Raw genomic sequence first — 17,238 nt, forward strand, 5'->3', positions numbered from 1 at the left:
CCTTCTTCATCCTCCCAATATATTTGAAAAAGGACTTTTTGTTATTCTTAATCTTGGACGCTAATCCGAGCTCTATGTCCGCCTTGGCCTTCCTAACAGCTCGCCTACAGGCCCGAGCAGAGGAGGTATACTCCTCTTTGGAGATTTCACCCCCCTTCCACCGGGCGTACGCCGCCTTTTTGGCAAGCAGGCAGTCCCGGACGCCCTTTTGGGAGAACACGTCTCGTGTAAGGAGCCTGAGTGGTTGGAAGTGGTGTTGGTATAACTGAGAATGAGGTCACTGTGTGTTGCTCTGAGGGCTTCTACATTTACATCTAGCAATTCCTTCTTTATGGTGTTCTGTAAACAAAAGAAATAATATGGGAGGTCCCTCTTAATTTATATATTTTTGATGATTATTTTGCTATTGTCACCTCTGAAAAAGTCCTGAAACATTTCTGTTGCCCTATTTTAGCCTTTTCTCCTTTAAATTAAGATTCCCCCCTCCCAACTCCATAGCAATTGAAGTATGCATAAGATTTTAACACAGAGATGGATGCCAGGGCAGGGAAGTGTGAGGGCAGGGATCAGTAACCCTCGGCACGCATGCTGAGCATGGCACACAGGGCCATTTTGCTGGGCACACCACCACCAGCCTAGGCTCTAAGCAGGAGCCCACGCTGCTCCTAGCAGGTGACTGGGAGGCTGCAAGTCCTGCTGCAAGCAGACTGGGCTTCGTGGGCCGGCTGCAGCAGAAGACTGCAAACAGTTGCTCCAGGCTCCGGCATGTCCGCACTCCGGCACCTTCCAAAGTAGACATTATGTTTTTTTCAGCACTCCAGCCAAAAAACATTGCCTATCCCTGCAGTAGGGACTAGGTAAAAAAGAGCTACAGGGGCTTTTAGCCTGACTGCTTAAAATCCTTGTTTGCTTTTGGGTTAGTACTTATTTACTTCAAGTGCATCAAAGGTGTGTGTTTAATCTTTAACACTTCAACCAGTCTGCTAAAGGCTGAGAGAGCTCCCAGGCCATACCCAAGAAAGTATTTTAATGGAATCCTTTGGCAAAACCAGGGAAGATCACAGCTGAAATGCTGGATATGTAAGGTGGTGGTGTTACAAATCTACTTGAAATTTAAAAACTAATGCAGATTTCCCATGATCTCTGTAAGCATGGGATGGGAGCGGAGAGCGCTGTGTGTAGTGTTTGATTTCTATATTTCCAGCAAATGGAAAACATGGTTTACTTACAGTTAAAGCTTCTCAAATATCAAGAATTAATTTACTAGAGATAGCAAGGCTACACCTGCCAAGATAATTTCTTCACGTTTATTTAGTTCATGAATTATAATTTTTAATTAACAGTTTCACGTGTCTACTGTCCAAAACAATCAGTGTGCGGTCACTTACTAAGTACAGTAAGTGTAGGAAAGATACACTTCATCATCCCTCCATAATAAGCAGACAGGAAGGAAAATTCCCTGCTAGCACAAATGGGTACAGCTCCACTGACTCCTCTGGAGTTCCAGCATTTACGCTACCTAGAATTTGGCCTTAACTTTTACTTTAAAAACAAATACTCCATTGTTAAGATTGCAGTGACTACTGTGGTGCCTCCATAACTTGTATGATTGAGGCCTTGGGGTGCATGTAGGGAAGTGGAGGTTCAAAAATGTATGGGGAAGGAAATGTCCACCTACTGGAAGTGGGGGAGGGTCAAATAGACTCTACCTGTTCTAGAATATGGGGTTAAATCTTTGCCTGGAGTTACCACACTGAAGTCATTATAGTAGCAAAAAATGAATCTGTTCCAGGGCTCGGATTATACAACACGGGTTAATTCTGACTGAGCAAGAGATCTGATCTAACACTAGGGGAAATCATTAGGGGTGTTTTCATTGTCATCAGTGGGAACTGGGTCAGGCTGTTAATGCTGAGATAAGTTGTTATACTCATAGCCGTGCCTACAGGATACAGCCTGAGCAGAAGCAATTCAGGATTTCTTCTCTTTCTCCCCTCTTACTCTTCAGCATTCCCCGGCCTTGATAATAGGAGGAGCCACCCTCTGAGTGAAAGGGAAGTAAATTACCATATTTAGTTGAATGTAAGATGACCCCCCCCCCATAGAATTAGCTTCTATATTTGGAAAATGTATATATTTTTTATAATTTTCCAGGTATAAAATCTAATTATTGAAAGTTTTCCTTGAATTTATTGCCCTCCCACTGCTGCAGCAGGTAAAGTAAGTCTTGGCGGGGGGTGTCAAATGGCCCTTCTGCCCTCTGCCCCTCCCCCCAATTTCTGCTCTTCTTATTTCAGACTCTGCTCTTCCTGAGTCCACCACTTACATCAGCTGCATCTGGATCCATGGGAATAACAACCCCATGGCTTCATCCAGAGGCCACAAGGTTGGTGCCTTCACATCACCCTTTATCTTACCTTACTCTCTACACACCGTGAAGCCACTAGGTGCTGTTGAAAGGTTGGAAAATTAATGAATGTTTGTTCCCAGCTGTTTCAGGGAGTTATTTGCAACCTGGGCATGTGTCAGCCCTATAATTACAGACCTGCCTGGCAGGAACATGGTGACAATTAGGTCTGGAGAGCTGGCAAGTCACCCACCCTTATGGAACACACCATTGTTCTCCCAAAAGAGTTCCTTCCTCGGGTCGCTTCATCAGAAGAGAAAATAACTAGCTCTTGATATTTCATCATCTCTTAACCCTTTCTACAGCAGCCAGCTCAGCAAGCCACAGGCGAAGGCAGCTATAGAAATGTATATTTATTTATTTATTTTTAAACAGCAAAGGAAGGGTCAATGAGGTTTCAGCTGTGTTGGCTCCAGTCTGTTTGAGCTTGGTAAGTCATAAAGAGAACTACAAAAATAAAGAGTAGATGGAGTTGAATGATCCTTGATATGACAAGGCTATTAGCTAAGATTTCCCATGGAAGACAAAGAGAGTCTTGTTCAAGTCCTCATCGTTAGCGTATACATTGGATAAGATGTTCCTCTATTTGTATGTGCCAGCAGTGAACCCGGCCCCTCCCCCTTGTGCTCTCACTGGAGTCTCTCTCTCCTTGATCTTCTTTTCTGTGCTAAAGTGACTTTAGCAGTTTGGAAAAGGGGCCAGGTTGATCGCCCTAGGGCCTAGAGAATAAAGCCCTCCATCTATTCCCAGGGTTAATGTAGCATGTGCAGCGGTAATGGGGGCATTGTTGTAAAATGCCTCATCCCTGACCAAGAGGGACCCAGTGCAGGGGTCTGAGAGGAGTTCATTTTCCATGATCGTTTAAGTGAAGAGCCTCTCTGCTGGTGCAGCCATTAAGACAGCCAAGTAGTGCTATCTGTGATAGAAGAAGGTGTCTACTAGCTCTTGAGTGAAACCAGCAGCTTGTTTCGTAAGTGGCTAAGACCTCAGGCCCATCTCACCCAGTCTTCTGTCTCTAACAGCTAACGTAACAAAGCTGTTGAAGCTTGAAAGTGGGAAAAAGTGGAATAATCTGCCCTTGCATTAGGGTTCATTTTGGTTTTTGGGACTGAGAAGGCATTAATTTAACAGCCCACAGCAGGGTTACACCACAGCTTAGGATGGGAAGTGAAGGGGACAGCATCAAAGTGAAACCACAATGTAGGAGGGGCTTACAGAGAAAGAACAGAGTTACCCAAGCTGAAATTTGGCCACGGCAGTGGGTTTAGCACTCTTACTGAGGAAACTGCCATGGGATTCCTGACTGATCACAATGATCATTTGAGATCTCCATCAGAAGAGAGCATTTCCAGTTGCATTCTTTTGATGCCACACTGGGGCTTTGACAGAGTGCTGACTCAAAGGGAGGAATGGTCCTTATGAAGTCATGAATATCACTTCTTGACTCTGCTGGTTCCTGTCAGGTCTTCCAGTCAGCTTGTCCAAATTTGACCCTGCTTATCTGGTTTGATGATGACAGGGTGACCTTGGTGGTATATCTGTCTGTCTGTTGTTGTAGCAGAATACTTCACAAACTTGGTACAGTGACTCTTGGAAAATGGCCTTTACACTGGTTGCACAGTTAGTTAACCTTAAAACCTGGGTTGGTATACATCACTAAACTGAGAGCATAGCATGTTGGCACAGAATGGTTCCATTTGAATGCTACATATGGTCTGAATGTGACTTGGCTGGTGACTTAGGAGTAATTTTGGTTTCTTTGCCCTGAAGCCAAGGTCAAAGTCCATGCCACTGTGTTGACAAGCCATGGAGATGGCAGAGATAGTAACAATGCAATAGTGAATTATTTATTGACTTACTGTTAACACAACAACTTGACCCTAGAAAATGAGATTGATCATACCATGCTGGGCTTATTACCTTCTCACTCTCCCTCCCCACTGATTCCAGGGCAGAGTCATGGCTAAGCCAGGTGTGACTTGGTTCAGAAGTGAAATCTGCAGCCTCTAAAAAGAGCAGAGGTTGTAGTTATGGTACTTATATTAGAGGAGCACCCTGGGGCTTCAGTTGTAATCGGACTTTTGTGTGCTGAGCACTGTTCAATCATACCAGTGGTAAGAAAGTGCCTCCTGTACAGTGGTTGAACCCCCAAAGCCTGAAAATTCAGGTCAGACAAGCACCCAACAGGTTGGATAGGCAAACACCTTTGTCAAGGAATGTAATGGACCAGATGTTTTCACTGGTGTAATCAGCACTGTGCTGCTACAAAGAATAAAGAGGGAGAACATGGGGAGGGAATAAAATACAGAATTCTAAGCCGGGGTAACTTCACCCAATCCAGTGGAAGATTTTCCCAGAAAGAATCTGGGGTAAAACACTCACACTATCAGTTATACCAATATAAATGTGCAGTTTATCTTCTACATGAGCTATCCCAAGATAAGCTGCACATCTGTACCTTCCTGATCCCAATGTAATTATTACTTATCCTCCCTGGGTGGATGGACAATAACCTGGTAAATTAAATACTGTATCAGCCAGTGCTGGGAATGCATGTTGGGAAGAATGATCTGAGTTACTCATACATGCTGACTTCTAAATTCACCGCAAGTACTCAGGAAAAGGACTCAGGCATCAGTGTGTAAAACTCAAAGAAAACCTCAGCTCAGTGTACAGTAGCAGTCATGAGAACCAAGTTTCAGACTGTACCCTTAATAGATCTGCAAGAGACGGATCTGCTTGCATGCTTCATAAACTCATTTAGTGTAAGAAATATGCATGATGTGCCAAATGCTGCCTTTGCCTACATCTGTGTAAGTCCGGAGTGACTTCTCTGAAGTCAATAGAATTTCTCCAGATTTGCACTGCTGTTAGTGAGAGCAGAATTTGCCTCCATGTTTTGTTACATAAATAATTTCTGGTCTATATTCTATTGTCTAAATCACTTTTTATTGCTATAAAAAGAAAGTAAACGTAGCAGACTCCATATAATATGAGAAAATGTGCAGGGTGGTGCTCAATTAATAGGTTCACGAAGACCAGTATCAGATATCTGACTTGGACAGTATTTGAGATTGAGATGATGTGTGTGATGTTGTCTGCATTCTCTGGAGTTCAGAAGCATGTTTCAAAGGAGACTTTTGGGAAATGTGTGTGGAGAATGTGAGTTAAGCGCTCTGGTCATGTGGGCAAAGAACAGAAGGAAACATGAGTTACTTGAAACTGCTTTTTTGAATAGGAAGTGTGTTTTCTCTTATGGACTTGCAGACTGGCCACAATGGAAACAACCATCTTGATTTGGTAGGAAAGGGAATATAAAGCCTACTGGTAATGGAGAACATATATTTGAACTGTGAAAAGCCATGGGCTATAGATATGGGGCGTAGACATTCTGGGATGCGTGCTCCATCTGCGTTGACAGACAGTGGACTGGTTATAGGCTTTGGGGGAAAAAAAAGGTGGTTGTGCTGTGTTTTGAGCTACATTTCAGAATCCTGTAACCTGAACTTGGTGTCAGCCTATCCATGCTTTCCATAGTATTTGACTAGGTTCGTTTAGTTCTACTTCACTTTTCATTTTATTTTTCCCCCTTCTCTTTCTGTCAGATTGTAAATAAAATCACCCTTCATTTGAGGTGCTGTAAACTAGATAGGGAAACCATTCATGGCTACAGCTACCAATGAACTCAAAAGAAGGAAATCTGAGGCAATGGCAGAAATAGGCAAAGGTTTGGGGACACAGTGCTGGACATTATGAAGGCTGAGATGTTCCTTTACAAACAGTGCCAGAGAAGAGCAGCCCAGGGCTCATTTCAGGCACAAAGTCAAATGACATGAAAGCTACAGTGTACTCTTACAAGGCACCATGGGACTGTCATTGAACCTAGGGCAACTATCTGCCATCTCTGGGCTGGCGTTGATTTCTCAAGGCTGACTTCTGTGGTTTTGTTTATTTCATAATGACACTTTTAGCAGTTGGGCTTATGAGAAAGCTTCTGGTCCCCACTGAATTTACTGACTTGGTAGGTCACCCATAGAGCAGCAAGAAAAAAATTCTTAATTTTCATTTTGACTTTCAGCTCAGAGTAGCTGTGGCTCAAAATGAAACTTGCTGATCAGAAAGTGATGAGACTAGAATCAGAGATGCCTCTGAGATATTACCTCCATGAGTAATGTGTGTAATACTCCTTTGGCAAAATAATTACTTTCTGTCCCCAGAGAAGTACTCCATCAATCCTGTCCTCCCCCACTCAGTGCCCCAAATCTGACTCCTCCCATAACCACCCACCCAATAACCATCCATCTACTTTGCTTCCCCTTCCAGGAGCCCTCATGAAGGTTCTTTAAGGTGTCTGGCTCTCCTACCCGGCTTCCCTGCCTCATTGCAGCAGCAGTGATGGAAGGTGGGTGCCCTGTCTGGCTGAGGAACAAAGCCAACTTTCATATCAGATGGGATGGTTGATTGGGGGATGGGAGACATAGCTTGGTGTAGGGAGTGCCCTCCTGGGGCTGGTGTAAAACTCCTAAAAAGATGGTATCTCATAACTGACTGTTGGAGTAGATTTTTATTGTTTAGTGGATTCATTTGGTGGATTAAGGAAGGGAAAAAATGAACACCAGGTTCCCTGCCAGTCCTCTAGCTTCCAAATCTGAGCTGGAAGTGGGCAGAGCACTATCATGACTTCATCAGCATATCACATGCTCTTGGCAGCCATTTGAAAAGGTGGGTGTAGCTACCCTCCCCCTCCAGCTCCCATTCCACCTATGATTACATTGCCAACTGTATTGACTCTACTTAATATATAACACATTAGTCAGCCTTACCCCACTACCTTCTTTACCAATGTATTGTGTGTATCTCTATAACCCTGTTGTGTGTGTATAATACATCATTCCAATGTCTATATATCCCTGTATTAATAACACTTTAGGACAAGTATTCAAATATTCATATAGTTGTAAGTATAAAAAACTTCTGTAGGTTGTACTTATGCTTAGTTGTATAAACATAGATTCCCAGAAGGTTTTGCATTCACACTAAGTCTACCATGGAAATGTATTAGTAGTTGAACTATCATAACCTCTGTACTAATTGCAGGACATACCTAAAAACAGAATTTATGACCTTGGTAGTGAAGACTACAGAATGAGATAAGGGGAAGATGTGTGTATGTCTTTGTCGTTTGCTACATTTTGGAATGTGTACAGGGCAAGATAAATGAAAAAATGCATGAAGTCTGAGGTAATGCAAGAGAGTACCCTATATGTTATCAACAACGGAGTATAAATACAGTGGTGTAAAAGTGTATGGAACTGCTCTATCCCTTCTTTTGGATAAGTAATGGATAACTGTCTTGTGAACTGGTTAAAATTATCATCAGTCAACTAATTGAATCTCGTTAGTTGGGTCTCATGAGCCCTGTCTTGAAGATTATGAGATAAGGTGAATGTCTGCTTTCTGTTCCTAACTCTTCAGTCATAATCCCCTCGCAGTCCAGGAGTTACTGTTCTGTTCTTAGGCCTCAGTCTTGGCCCAGCCAACTAATTTCTCTTCCAGCTTCCTGCTTGCAGCTCCTGAGCACCCACAAGCCCCTAGGAAACTATATTTCCCAAGTTTATGTAATGATTTACATCTGTGCCTCAGCTGAGGTTGTCCTACCACTCGTGACTATGGCAGACAACAGACCAGGAATATCCTGTTAACTCTTACATGTGTATTGTAATGGAGCAGCAGCCTGATTCTGATCTTAAGAAAGCCAAATGTCCCCCTCTCTTGTGACCACGCTGGTAAACTGTAGCTCGTGTTGTGTCAGAGTGGCACCTAGCATGATTCATGATGCTCCAGGCAGTTAGAAGCCATGAACCAAGCCTCCAAAATTAACTCAAAGACCTCCTGGTTTCTGAGATTTTTGGAGTTCACCTATACCATGTTTCCAAACAGATAGTCACTTTTTCATGAAAGGTGCAATTCCTACCCCTTCCCCCTGCAAAATCATGATTTTATTCTGGACTTGGCTCATGAATGCTTGGGACTGACCATGTGGTTGAAGGTGTTGGGGAAGAGTGTTAAATTATTTATAAAACCCCAAATACGAACCTTCATTAACATTAGGGAAATTTTGAGCCTTTGTCACCCATCGTCATTATTATCTGGGTCTGAAATAATCATAGAATTATAGGAAGTTAGGGTTGGAAGGGACCTCAGGAGGTCATCTAGTCCAACTCCCCCTGCTCAAAGCAGGACCATCCCCAATTAGATCATCCCAGCCAAAGCTTTGTCTAGCCAGGTTTTGAAAACCTCCAAGGATGGAGCTTCCACCTCATTTCTGGGTAACCTGTTCCAGAGTTTTACTACCCTCCTAGTGAGAAAATTCTTCCTAATATATAACCTAAACTTCCCTTGCTGCAACTTGAGACCGTTGCTCCTTGTTCTGTCATCAAATCATGAAACATTTTTCCATCAGCACATGTAAAAGCACATTACAAAAAAGGCAGTATCAATACAATCCTCTTTTACAGATGGGTTAACTAAAGCACAAGGAGGGAAGTGACTTTTAGGGCCTGTGACAGAACTGGAAATAGAACCCAGAGCTCCTGGCTCCAATCCAGGGCTCCTGCGTGTGTGTTTTGGGGGAGGTATGCTTTGATAGAAGTAAATAGCATGGTGCTGCTGGCTGTGTCATAAGTGCCCTGTGCACAAAGGACTCCAGGACTGGAGGACTCCAGACTAGCATCATTCATCAGAACAACATTCAATTAAAAAGAAATAAATAAAAGGAAAAAATACCCCCAGAAAACAAACTCCAGTCCAAGAAAGCATTTGATTGCACAACAAAGCAATAGGATCACAAGCCCTACTGGGTCAGATGCCTTGGAAGGGATCCAGCTGGGACTGTGTTTAAATAGAAAGGTTATGTACCTGTAAGATTTATTTCATCTTGTAATTAGGTGTTTGTTTACATGACTCTGTGACTCTTTGGTAATGTTTGCTTTACAGGCTTGTAGAGCCTTTTAAAATCCTAGACATACAAATTCCAAACATGACCAGTGTTCCAGGGAAACCTTTGTTCTCAGCTTCTGCTGTTCATTTTTGAACATACTGAAATGCTTTACAGAATAACAAGGTCCATTATGAAGGTTGCCCAGGGGGATGTAGCCTTGCTTCCTCAGAGGAGCATGTCATTTAGGTCCTGGCAGGAGGCATGGCAGGATAGCTTTCATGTTGCCATTCCCAAACATACCTAGGCAGCACAGCTATGATCTCCAGCGATAGACTAAAACCTAGTCTACGGTTTGGCCATGTTGCCAACAGTAGTGTTAGCTAACATGAGCCTACTGATTTTTTTTAAGCTCAGTGTAGACATCTAAAGCACTGGGTTGTCTAAAGCAATTGCTAAATATCCTGTTCAGACACAGTAACAGAATTTAGCATGAGCTAGGCTTAGGTGGCTGTGGTGCTGCAAAAGCTGTAGCTGTTTCAAAGAGTTGCCTTTGACTGATCTTAAGATGCCTGCAGCTGTGGGCAGAGAGCCAACAGGAAGTCTGATATGCCCTGTGTAAGAACTATTGCTTCCGTGAGCATATTCCACTCAGCAGACCCCATGTGAACTCATTAATTCCTGCTGGAAGCTCCATCCTGAAGCTCTGGAAGTAGACCTTTCCTCTAGAGGGTGATGCAATCCTTCCAGTGTGGAAATGATGGGAATCCAGATGGTCAAATAGTGCTTATCCTTCCCTGATATCTGTGGCTTCATTGTTTTGTGTGAAATAGGTTACAAACTGCCCAGACCCCTGTGGTTTCCGCATTTATTTGCATGACTCAAGCATTTTATAGCAGTAAGAACCTCTGAAGCTTTATCTATCAAGTACAGATCAAGCATGCCCGCCCCCTCTTTCCCCTCCAACTGTCCATGTCAATCGTTATCTGATGGATAACAGACTACTAGGTCAGTCTATGATACAAAAGCAATGCAGGCATAGTAGGACCAATAGTTCGGGACAATGGGTTCGCCTCTGAAAGGAGGTGATCTCTTCTGGATCCAACAGAAGACAATGACCAATATAAGGCCTTTACTGGAACAGGTTATACCTAGGCCTTCATCAGGTATAAATCTGCATGAACCATATTGGAATTAAGCTGTGCTATGCCAACTGGGGACCTAGCTAAAAGGGTTTTTTTTCCACATGACTATTGCATAGATACAAAAACTATTGCATAGTTTTAAAATTGTTTCAAACCATCAAATGCAGAATCAGCAAATTGCCCTAAGAATGGAAATTTAAATAAATGTTTTACCCCAACAGTGGCAGCAAGTATGTGTTTCAGACCCATCTGTATGACTCAGCTGTATGTCTGATGAATGTTTTAGATAGGGCTAGAATTGGTTTTGTGGGTCTGTGTTGGCACCTAAATGCTGTGGTTATGGGCACATAACAAAGCTATAGGTGGTGGTTTCACAAATGCTTTCATGCTAGATTGCTGGATGCAAGAATAACAGTGGTGACCAGTGTGGCAGGGATAGCAGGGTGATGAGCATGGTCTGTAGACAAGAGGTAGAACATGCTTAATGTTGGTTACCTGCAGCCTTGGACCTTGGGACTTGTTTTGCTAAGAGGGATGTTGATGACCAACACAACATTCACCCCCTCCCATTTTGATCAAGTGCTAGAGGATCTTAATCTTCTGCTTGGTCAATTGTCAGAGATGGGCAGAACGGAAATGGTGTGTAATGGTTCTTTGATGGATGTGATGTATTTGCAAGGCAGTATCTGAGCCATATCCTGGATTAAGATAAACAAAGGATAACATCTAAAATTAACGCTGACATTCACATAAGTAACTTAAAAGGAGGAGGATAAGAATGACTGTTTACAAAGCAGATAGGTCAACTGAAAACTTTCCAAGGTCCTGTCTTTTGCCTTCTAGATGAAGCTTGCCTCTGTACAGATGACCAATACGAGGCCTGTGGACGACTGAAATACCACTGCATCTCCAGAGTCCTTGTATGAGCCCTCTAAGATCATGGAGTTAAAGGCTCTTTGTCACTTGGTCATTGTTTGCAAGTCCTTGGCAAACTTCCTTCTTGCTTTCATGTTAATGATTTTGAATCCAGTCACATCCATATGTGTTTGGGTGGAGCAGGTGGGTGTCACTTGAGGAATGTATTTTTCATCCCTGTATGTTTTCAAGTTTTGTGCAATCAGTTGATTTCTCAATCTTTGCTCACTGCAAACAACTGACAACAACTGGAAACAAATGTGTATTGCTTAACTAGCTGAAACAAACAGTTGTCTGAACTGCTCAGACTTCAGTAACAACCTACTAGTTCATATTTTTCTCACTCAAACTTTGTGAAAATGACTTATAGCCATTTAGCGTTGTTCGTTTCTTTATTCTTAGCTTGCTTGCTCTCCCCTTGTTTTAACTGTTTTTCACATGCTGCACTGCATGTAGGTCAAGAAGTTTCCATCAATGGTCAAGCCAAGGTCAAAGGTCCCCCTGAGTGTAGCAGTGCATTGGGCTAGCTAGTGTGGTTAAGGCACACTGATTTCTGTAATCACTGACCTAGAAGGCAGTGGTGTCTAGCAAGGGGTGGGTAAAATGTGGCTTGTGGGCTGAATCCAACCTGCCAAGGGATTTTGTCCAGCCCGCAGCAGGTCCTTCAGTCCCACCCAGCCCAAGCACAGAGGTAAGCCAGGGCCATAGCAAGTGTGGCTGGTCCCACCACCCCGGGCATGGAGCGGAGCTGGGGTGGCACAGTGGCTGGACCCCATTTCTCAGCAGCCCCAGCAATGGGGTCAGGATTTGGGGGCAGTGAAAGCATGGTGCTGGGGTGAGGCCAGGGCAGAACTGCAACCTGCTCCCCACATGCCTCTGCCCACAGAACTCGTGTCTGTCGCAGGTGCGTGTGGGCAGCAGATTGCGGCTCTGCTCTAGCCCTGGCACCACACTGTAATCACCCTGCAATCCCGCCCCATGATCCCAGCATCGCCCTCCTGTCCTGTTCTTAAACCATTCCCAGCCCGCCTACAGCTTCATCCCACATACGGAGTTTTGGTGACCTGTTGTATGGGGTGGGGAGAGGGATGCTGACCCAACCCACGATAGTTCAGTGAACTCTCATAAATTCTCTGTGGCCCGGAGCCTAAATAATTGGCCGATCCTGGTCTAGCGTCACGTTCAGCTGCTTTAGGCTTCTCAGCTGGGCCAACTGGGACAGTTTTGGTATGAGTCCAAAGCTGAGCCTGAACTTACACCTCTGGAGTTCTGGAAAGGCTCCTTCATTGCTCTACCACCACATCCCACTTCCATTAATTGTGCAGGCCCTATTTTAGAGAAACCCCAATGGATGGTCCAGGCTTGTCTGTGTAATAAAATGACAGATTGTGGATCTTTCACTTAAAGAGTATAATGGGGAATCAATGAAATATCTATAACTTTGTCATTTCTGGCCTGATTTGGATGAACCTTGGAGGAATGGTAGCCCCTTCTGCAGGCATGAAGCTTGCTAAGTTTCAAGATGATAGGTGCAGGGGTTTCAGGGAAACTGCACGTCAAAGTCCTGAAAGCAAAACTCATGTCACTTGTGTGAGACGAGCCACAGGGGGGTGAAAACTGCAGGCCTGCTAGGCCCTGCTGCAGCCGTGAAGCCTGCCAGCTGTCAAAGAGATAGGTGCAGAGGGAGTATGGGCTCTGGGACCCTGCACCTCTGGCTGCTAACAGGCAAAACTCATGACATGGGTGCTTGTGCAGTTGTCTGTCTTGGGGCACAGGGGGGTGAAAACTACTGCAGGCCTGGCTGGTAGGCCCTGCTGCAGCCATGAAGCCTGCCAGCTGTGTCTGTCATAGGACACAGGTGCACAGTGAAAAATCTACTGAAGGCCTGCCAGGCCCTGCTGTGGCCATGAAGCCTGCCAGCTGTCAAGGAGATAGGTGCAGGGGGAGTCTGGGTTCTGGGGCCCTGCACCTCTTGCCGCAGGCAGGCTAAACTCGTGACATGGGTGGGTGACACTGTGCATGTGTTCAGGTGCGCCCTTCCTAGCACTGGGGCCTCAACATGGCAATATTCCCCAATGAGGTCTCCTCTTCCCCTACAGCCTCAGTCCGGTCCACCACTGTAAATGGCAGCAGGTAAAAATAACGTAGTTACTCAGCAGTCAGCACCAGTAGCACCAGCAGCATCTAAGGTAGCCAAACTGAGCTGTCAGGCCCTTCTTTCCTCTCAAGTAGGATCACTAGTGCATGTCTGTTCGGTGCGCCCTCACTGTGAGACTGTATGTGTGTCTGTGTGTGTGTATTTGTGTTCAGGTGCACCCTTCCTGGCGCTGGGGCCTCTGCACAACGTGGCAGTGTGCCCCAGTGAGGCTTCCTCCTCCCTTATAGCCTTATCTCAGTCCACCACTGTAAATGGCAGCAGGTATAAAATAACTTAATGAGTAAGCAGCACTAGCAGAGCTGGACCAGCAGCATCTCTGGTAGCCTAGCCAAACTGTCACAGAGCTTTTCTTTTTATAAAGGAATTGAAAGCAAGAAGTAAAGATGTTGTGTTGGATATATGTTACTTATGGTGTGTGATGGCTTATCATGCGTTTTTATGTTATATGTTTATTATGAAAAAAACGGAATAGTTAGAGAAATATATCTTAGGAAGCTTTCAGGTTAAAAAACCCTTTGTCAGACTGAGAAAGCACCTGCAGTTGGTGTGTCTCCGGGTCCTGGATGGAAGAAATAGTAAAGAAAACAGAGGCTGGCATGGCATGCAATGCAGGCAAGAAAGCCAGTCAGTGAAAATGGAAATGTAGGCGTCAGGGGGTGAGGGCTGGAGTTGGGGCAGGGAAGGGGGATGTAACAGCTCATGCAGAAATGCAAAGGTACCTGGAGAGTCAGATGTCTGGCAGGTTGCAGTGTGTCAGAATCCACTGTCTATATTGAGTTCATGAGTTTCTGTACCTAGGAGGCTGAAGAAGTGAAGTTCATAGGCCTGGCTCTGAAAAGTGGTTTGTAAATTCAAACAAGCACCTTACCTCATCACCAGAACTCAAGCCAACTTCATACAGCTCAAAACACAAAACCTGCCAAATATATCCAATACCCCCCACAAACTGTACACCAGAATTTATCAAAGATAACAATACCCAACTACCCGTGAGGCACATTCCTCACCAAAAAAAACACTCTGCCTCCAGTCTCTCTCAGGCCAGATCCTGAGAGGGAACAATTTATAAACCACTTTTCACAGCCGCATCTGCTTGGGCTTCCTAAGCTTGACAAAGGGCTTTTCAATGCAAAAGCTGGCATCCCAGACAGCTAAACTGAGCTCATCTGGAGCCTCACAATTCCACTGCAACTAACAAGTCTCAGGCCTGCCAAAGACATGACAGGTCTGGGCTTTCCCCAGCCAGGACTGTATGTGTGCGTGCATTAGCTGGAGGTTATGGCGCCTCCTACCTGCCTTCCACCAGGGGATTGTTGGTCCTGGAATTTACAGGGTTGCTGCACTGCCAGCAGTCCCACCAGACCTCCCTACCTGGCAAGGTGCAGTTTTAGTGGTCTTGCCCAGGACCTGGGGCCTCCTCCTTCCCCATAGCCTCAGTCCATACTTCCAAGTTCATTCTGGCAAGGGAGCGAGCTCAGCAGAGACATGTTCTTTCCCTGCTGGCTGGTGATGCAGTGAGTGCCCCCTCCAGCTGAGAGTGGGGCATTACCTGTTTTTTTAAAAAATGGAAAAAAGAAATTGGTGCAGATGGAGTGAAGAAGGTGGCACTCAGTCCATCTGCAGGTAGAGCTTGGGGTACCCCAGCAGAGGGAAGTTCACTTTCAAGAACACCAGCTGCTCCACCAAACCAGGATCCAAGCAGGTGCGGTGGGGTGTCACAACATCCCTAGCAATGCTGAACACCCTCTCACTTGGAACACTGATTGGTGGACAAGACAGGTGTTGCTGGGCAACTGTGGGCAGATCCTGCCACATCTGGCTGCGGCTTGCCCAGTAGGCCAAGGGGTCATAGTCCAGTGGCTCCACATCCTTGGCAAGATAGGTAGCCACAGAAGCCTCGGCACTACCTGCCCAAGGCTGGGGTCTGATGCATTTGGACTCCAGCATTGAAACAATACCCTTGGCCCACATTGGCAGTGGCTGGCATGGAGGAGACTGGCTGGTGCTGGTGGTGGTGCTGGGAGTGTTGGCACGGGAAAGTGGATCCCCTTCTTCCACATCCCCTCACCTCTGTTCTTTTGCCTCCCTGACTTTGTTGACCAGCACCTGTGTCCAGTAATCAAGGGTTTTGGTGCTGCCAGTGCACATGCTTCCCTTCACCCTTGGGTCGCATGTGTCCACGAGCATGTGGACCACAGGGGATCCAGCCATCTCCTGATGCCCTCCTTCAGCTGCCTCACCAGTGCCTGCATGTTTGGTGACAGTGGCCTTCCCCAGCCAGGAACATCAATCCCCTGGAACTTCTCCATTTGGTTTTCCAGTTCCCTCACTACAGGGATTACCTGGCTGAGGAGGGCATCGCCAATGCTGAGGGTCTTGGTGGCCTCGAGGAAGGGCTTGAGGACCACCAGGATCTGGGAGATGGGACCCCACTCAGCTCTGTTCAGGGGGCTGTTGCTCCCAATCTCCCCAAGCAAGGCCATCTCATGGATGGCCTTCTGTTGCTCCACCAGCCTTTCAAGCATAAGGTATGTGGAGTTTCACTGAGTCACCACATCCTGCATGATTTTGTGCTGCGGGATGCTCAGCTCTGCCTGTTTCTCCTGCAGCATCTTGCTCCCCTTGATGTTGTGGTGGAAGTAGCCCACAACCATCCTGCATTTTAAAATCAGCTGGCTCAAAGTGGTAGTGGTAGCGGCGCCATCACCATCAGTCCTGTCCCCTTCCAAGGTGTCTCTGACTGAGGTGGAACTTGTGTGCCACACAGCGGATGCCCACAAAGTTGGCATCACAGCCTTGACCATATTTACCCCGTTGTCGGCGACTGTGAACCCGTGGGTAAGCTCAGCCTGCCCAACAAGCCACCTCTGCACCATGCAGTTCATGGCTACCATGATCTCCCATGTTGTGTGGGACTCATCCAGAACCTCGGCTTGGAGCCCACCGATGACCTGACTGATCTCACCAGTGCCCTGTGAGGGAGAGGTAGGCATGATCCCCACCCCAGCTGCTTCAGTTAACAGAGATAAACTGCAAGGCTACCTTCTGCCCTGCCTTGTGCAGCTCCTCCCTCAAGTACTCCCTGCATGCCTCATATAGGGAGGGCACCACCATCCTGCTAAAGATGGTGCTTGTGGGCACTTGGTAAGATGGGGTCACGAGCACCATGAGCCGCCTGAACCCTGACCACTCAACTAGGGAGAAGGGCTGGCTATCCAGAGCAAGCATCTCCCCAATGATCTGGGTGACCTCGCTCGCCTTTGCAACTCACCCCCCCTTTCTGTCCACCTTTCCCTCACTGTTCCAGGCTGGCCTGCCTCTGCTTTGGAAGGACAGGGGCTTTGGAGTGAGTGGGGAACTTCCCTTTGGGTATGCTCGCACTGGTGCCAGGCTGAGCAGGAAGAAGGGCAAGCGGGTGCTGCCTCCTGAGATGCAGCAGCATTGCCGTGATGGTGAAGTGTTTCACCTCCTTGCCCAAGCTGATCTGCCTTCGGCAGTGCTAGCAGATAGCAAACCTGGGATCACCTGCTAACTTAAAATGCTCCCACGCTATGCTACTCGCCCGCTTATGGGTTGAGGGTGGGGATGCTGCCTTATCCCCCTCCTCAGCAGGCTGAGCCACAACAGCAGGAGGAGCTGCCTCAGCTGAGCCACTTGCCTGAACCTCCACAACCTC

General features: G+C 46.1%; 1 long non-coding RNA gene across 2 annotated transcripts in view; it reads right to left on the minus strand.

Moving 5' to 3' along the window:
• LOC109288752 overlaps positions 1 to 17,238 on the minus strand; it is a 160,411-nt gene that overhangs the window by 73,550 nt on the left and 69,623 nt on the right. For both annotated transcript variants that reach the window (XR_002095217.1, XR_002095218.1), the window contains exon 2: positions 10,985 to 11,187. This is a non-coding gene — a long non-coding RNA (uncharacterized LOC109288752). The remainder of the gene's footprint in view (positions 1 to 10,984; positions 11,188 to 17,238) is intronic.

Source organism: Gavialis gangeticus, unplaced genomic scaffold (assembly GCF_001723915.1).
Source record: "Gavialis gangeticus isolate Ggan-Ray unplaced genomic scaffold, GavGan_comp1, whole genome shotgun sequence".
Taxonomy (NCBI): domain Eukaryota; kingdom Metazoa; phylum Chordata; order Crocodylia; family Gavialidae; genus Gavialis; species Gavialis gangeticus.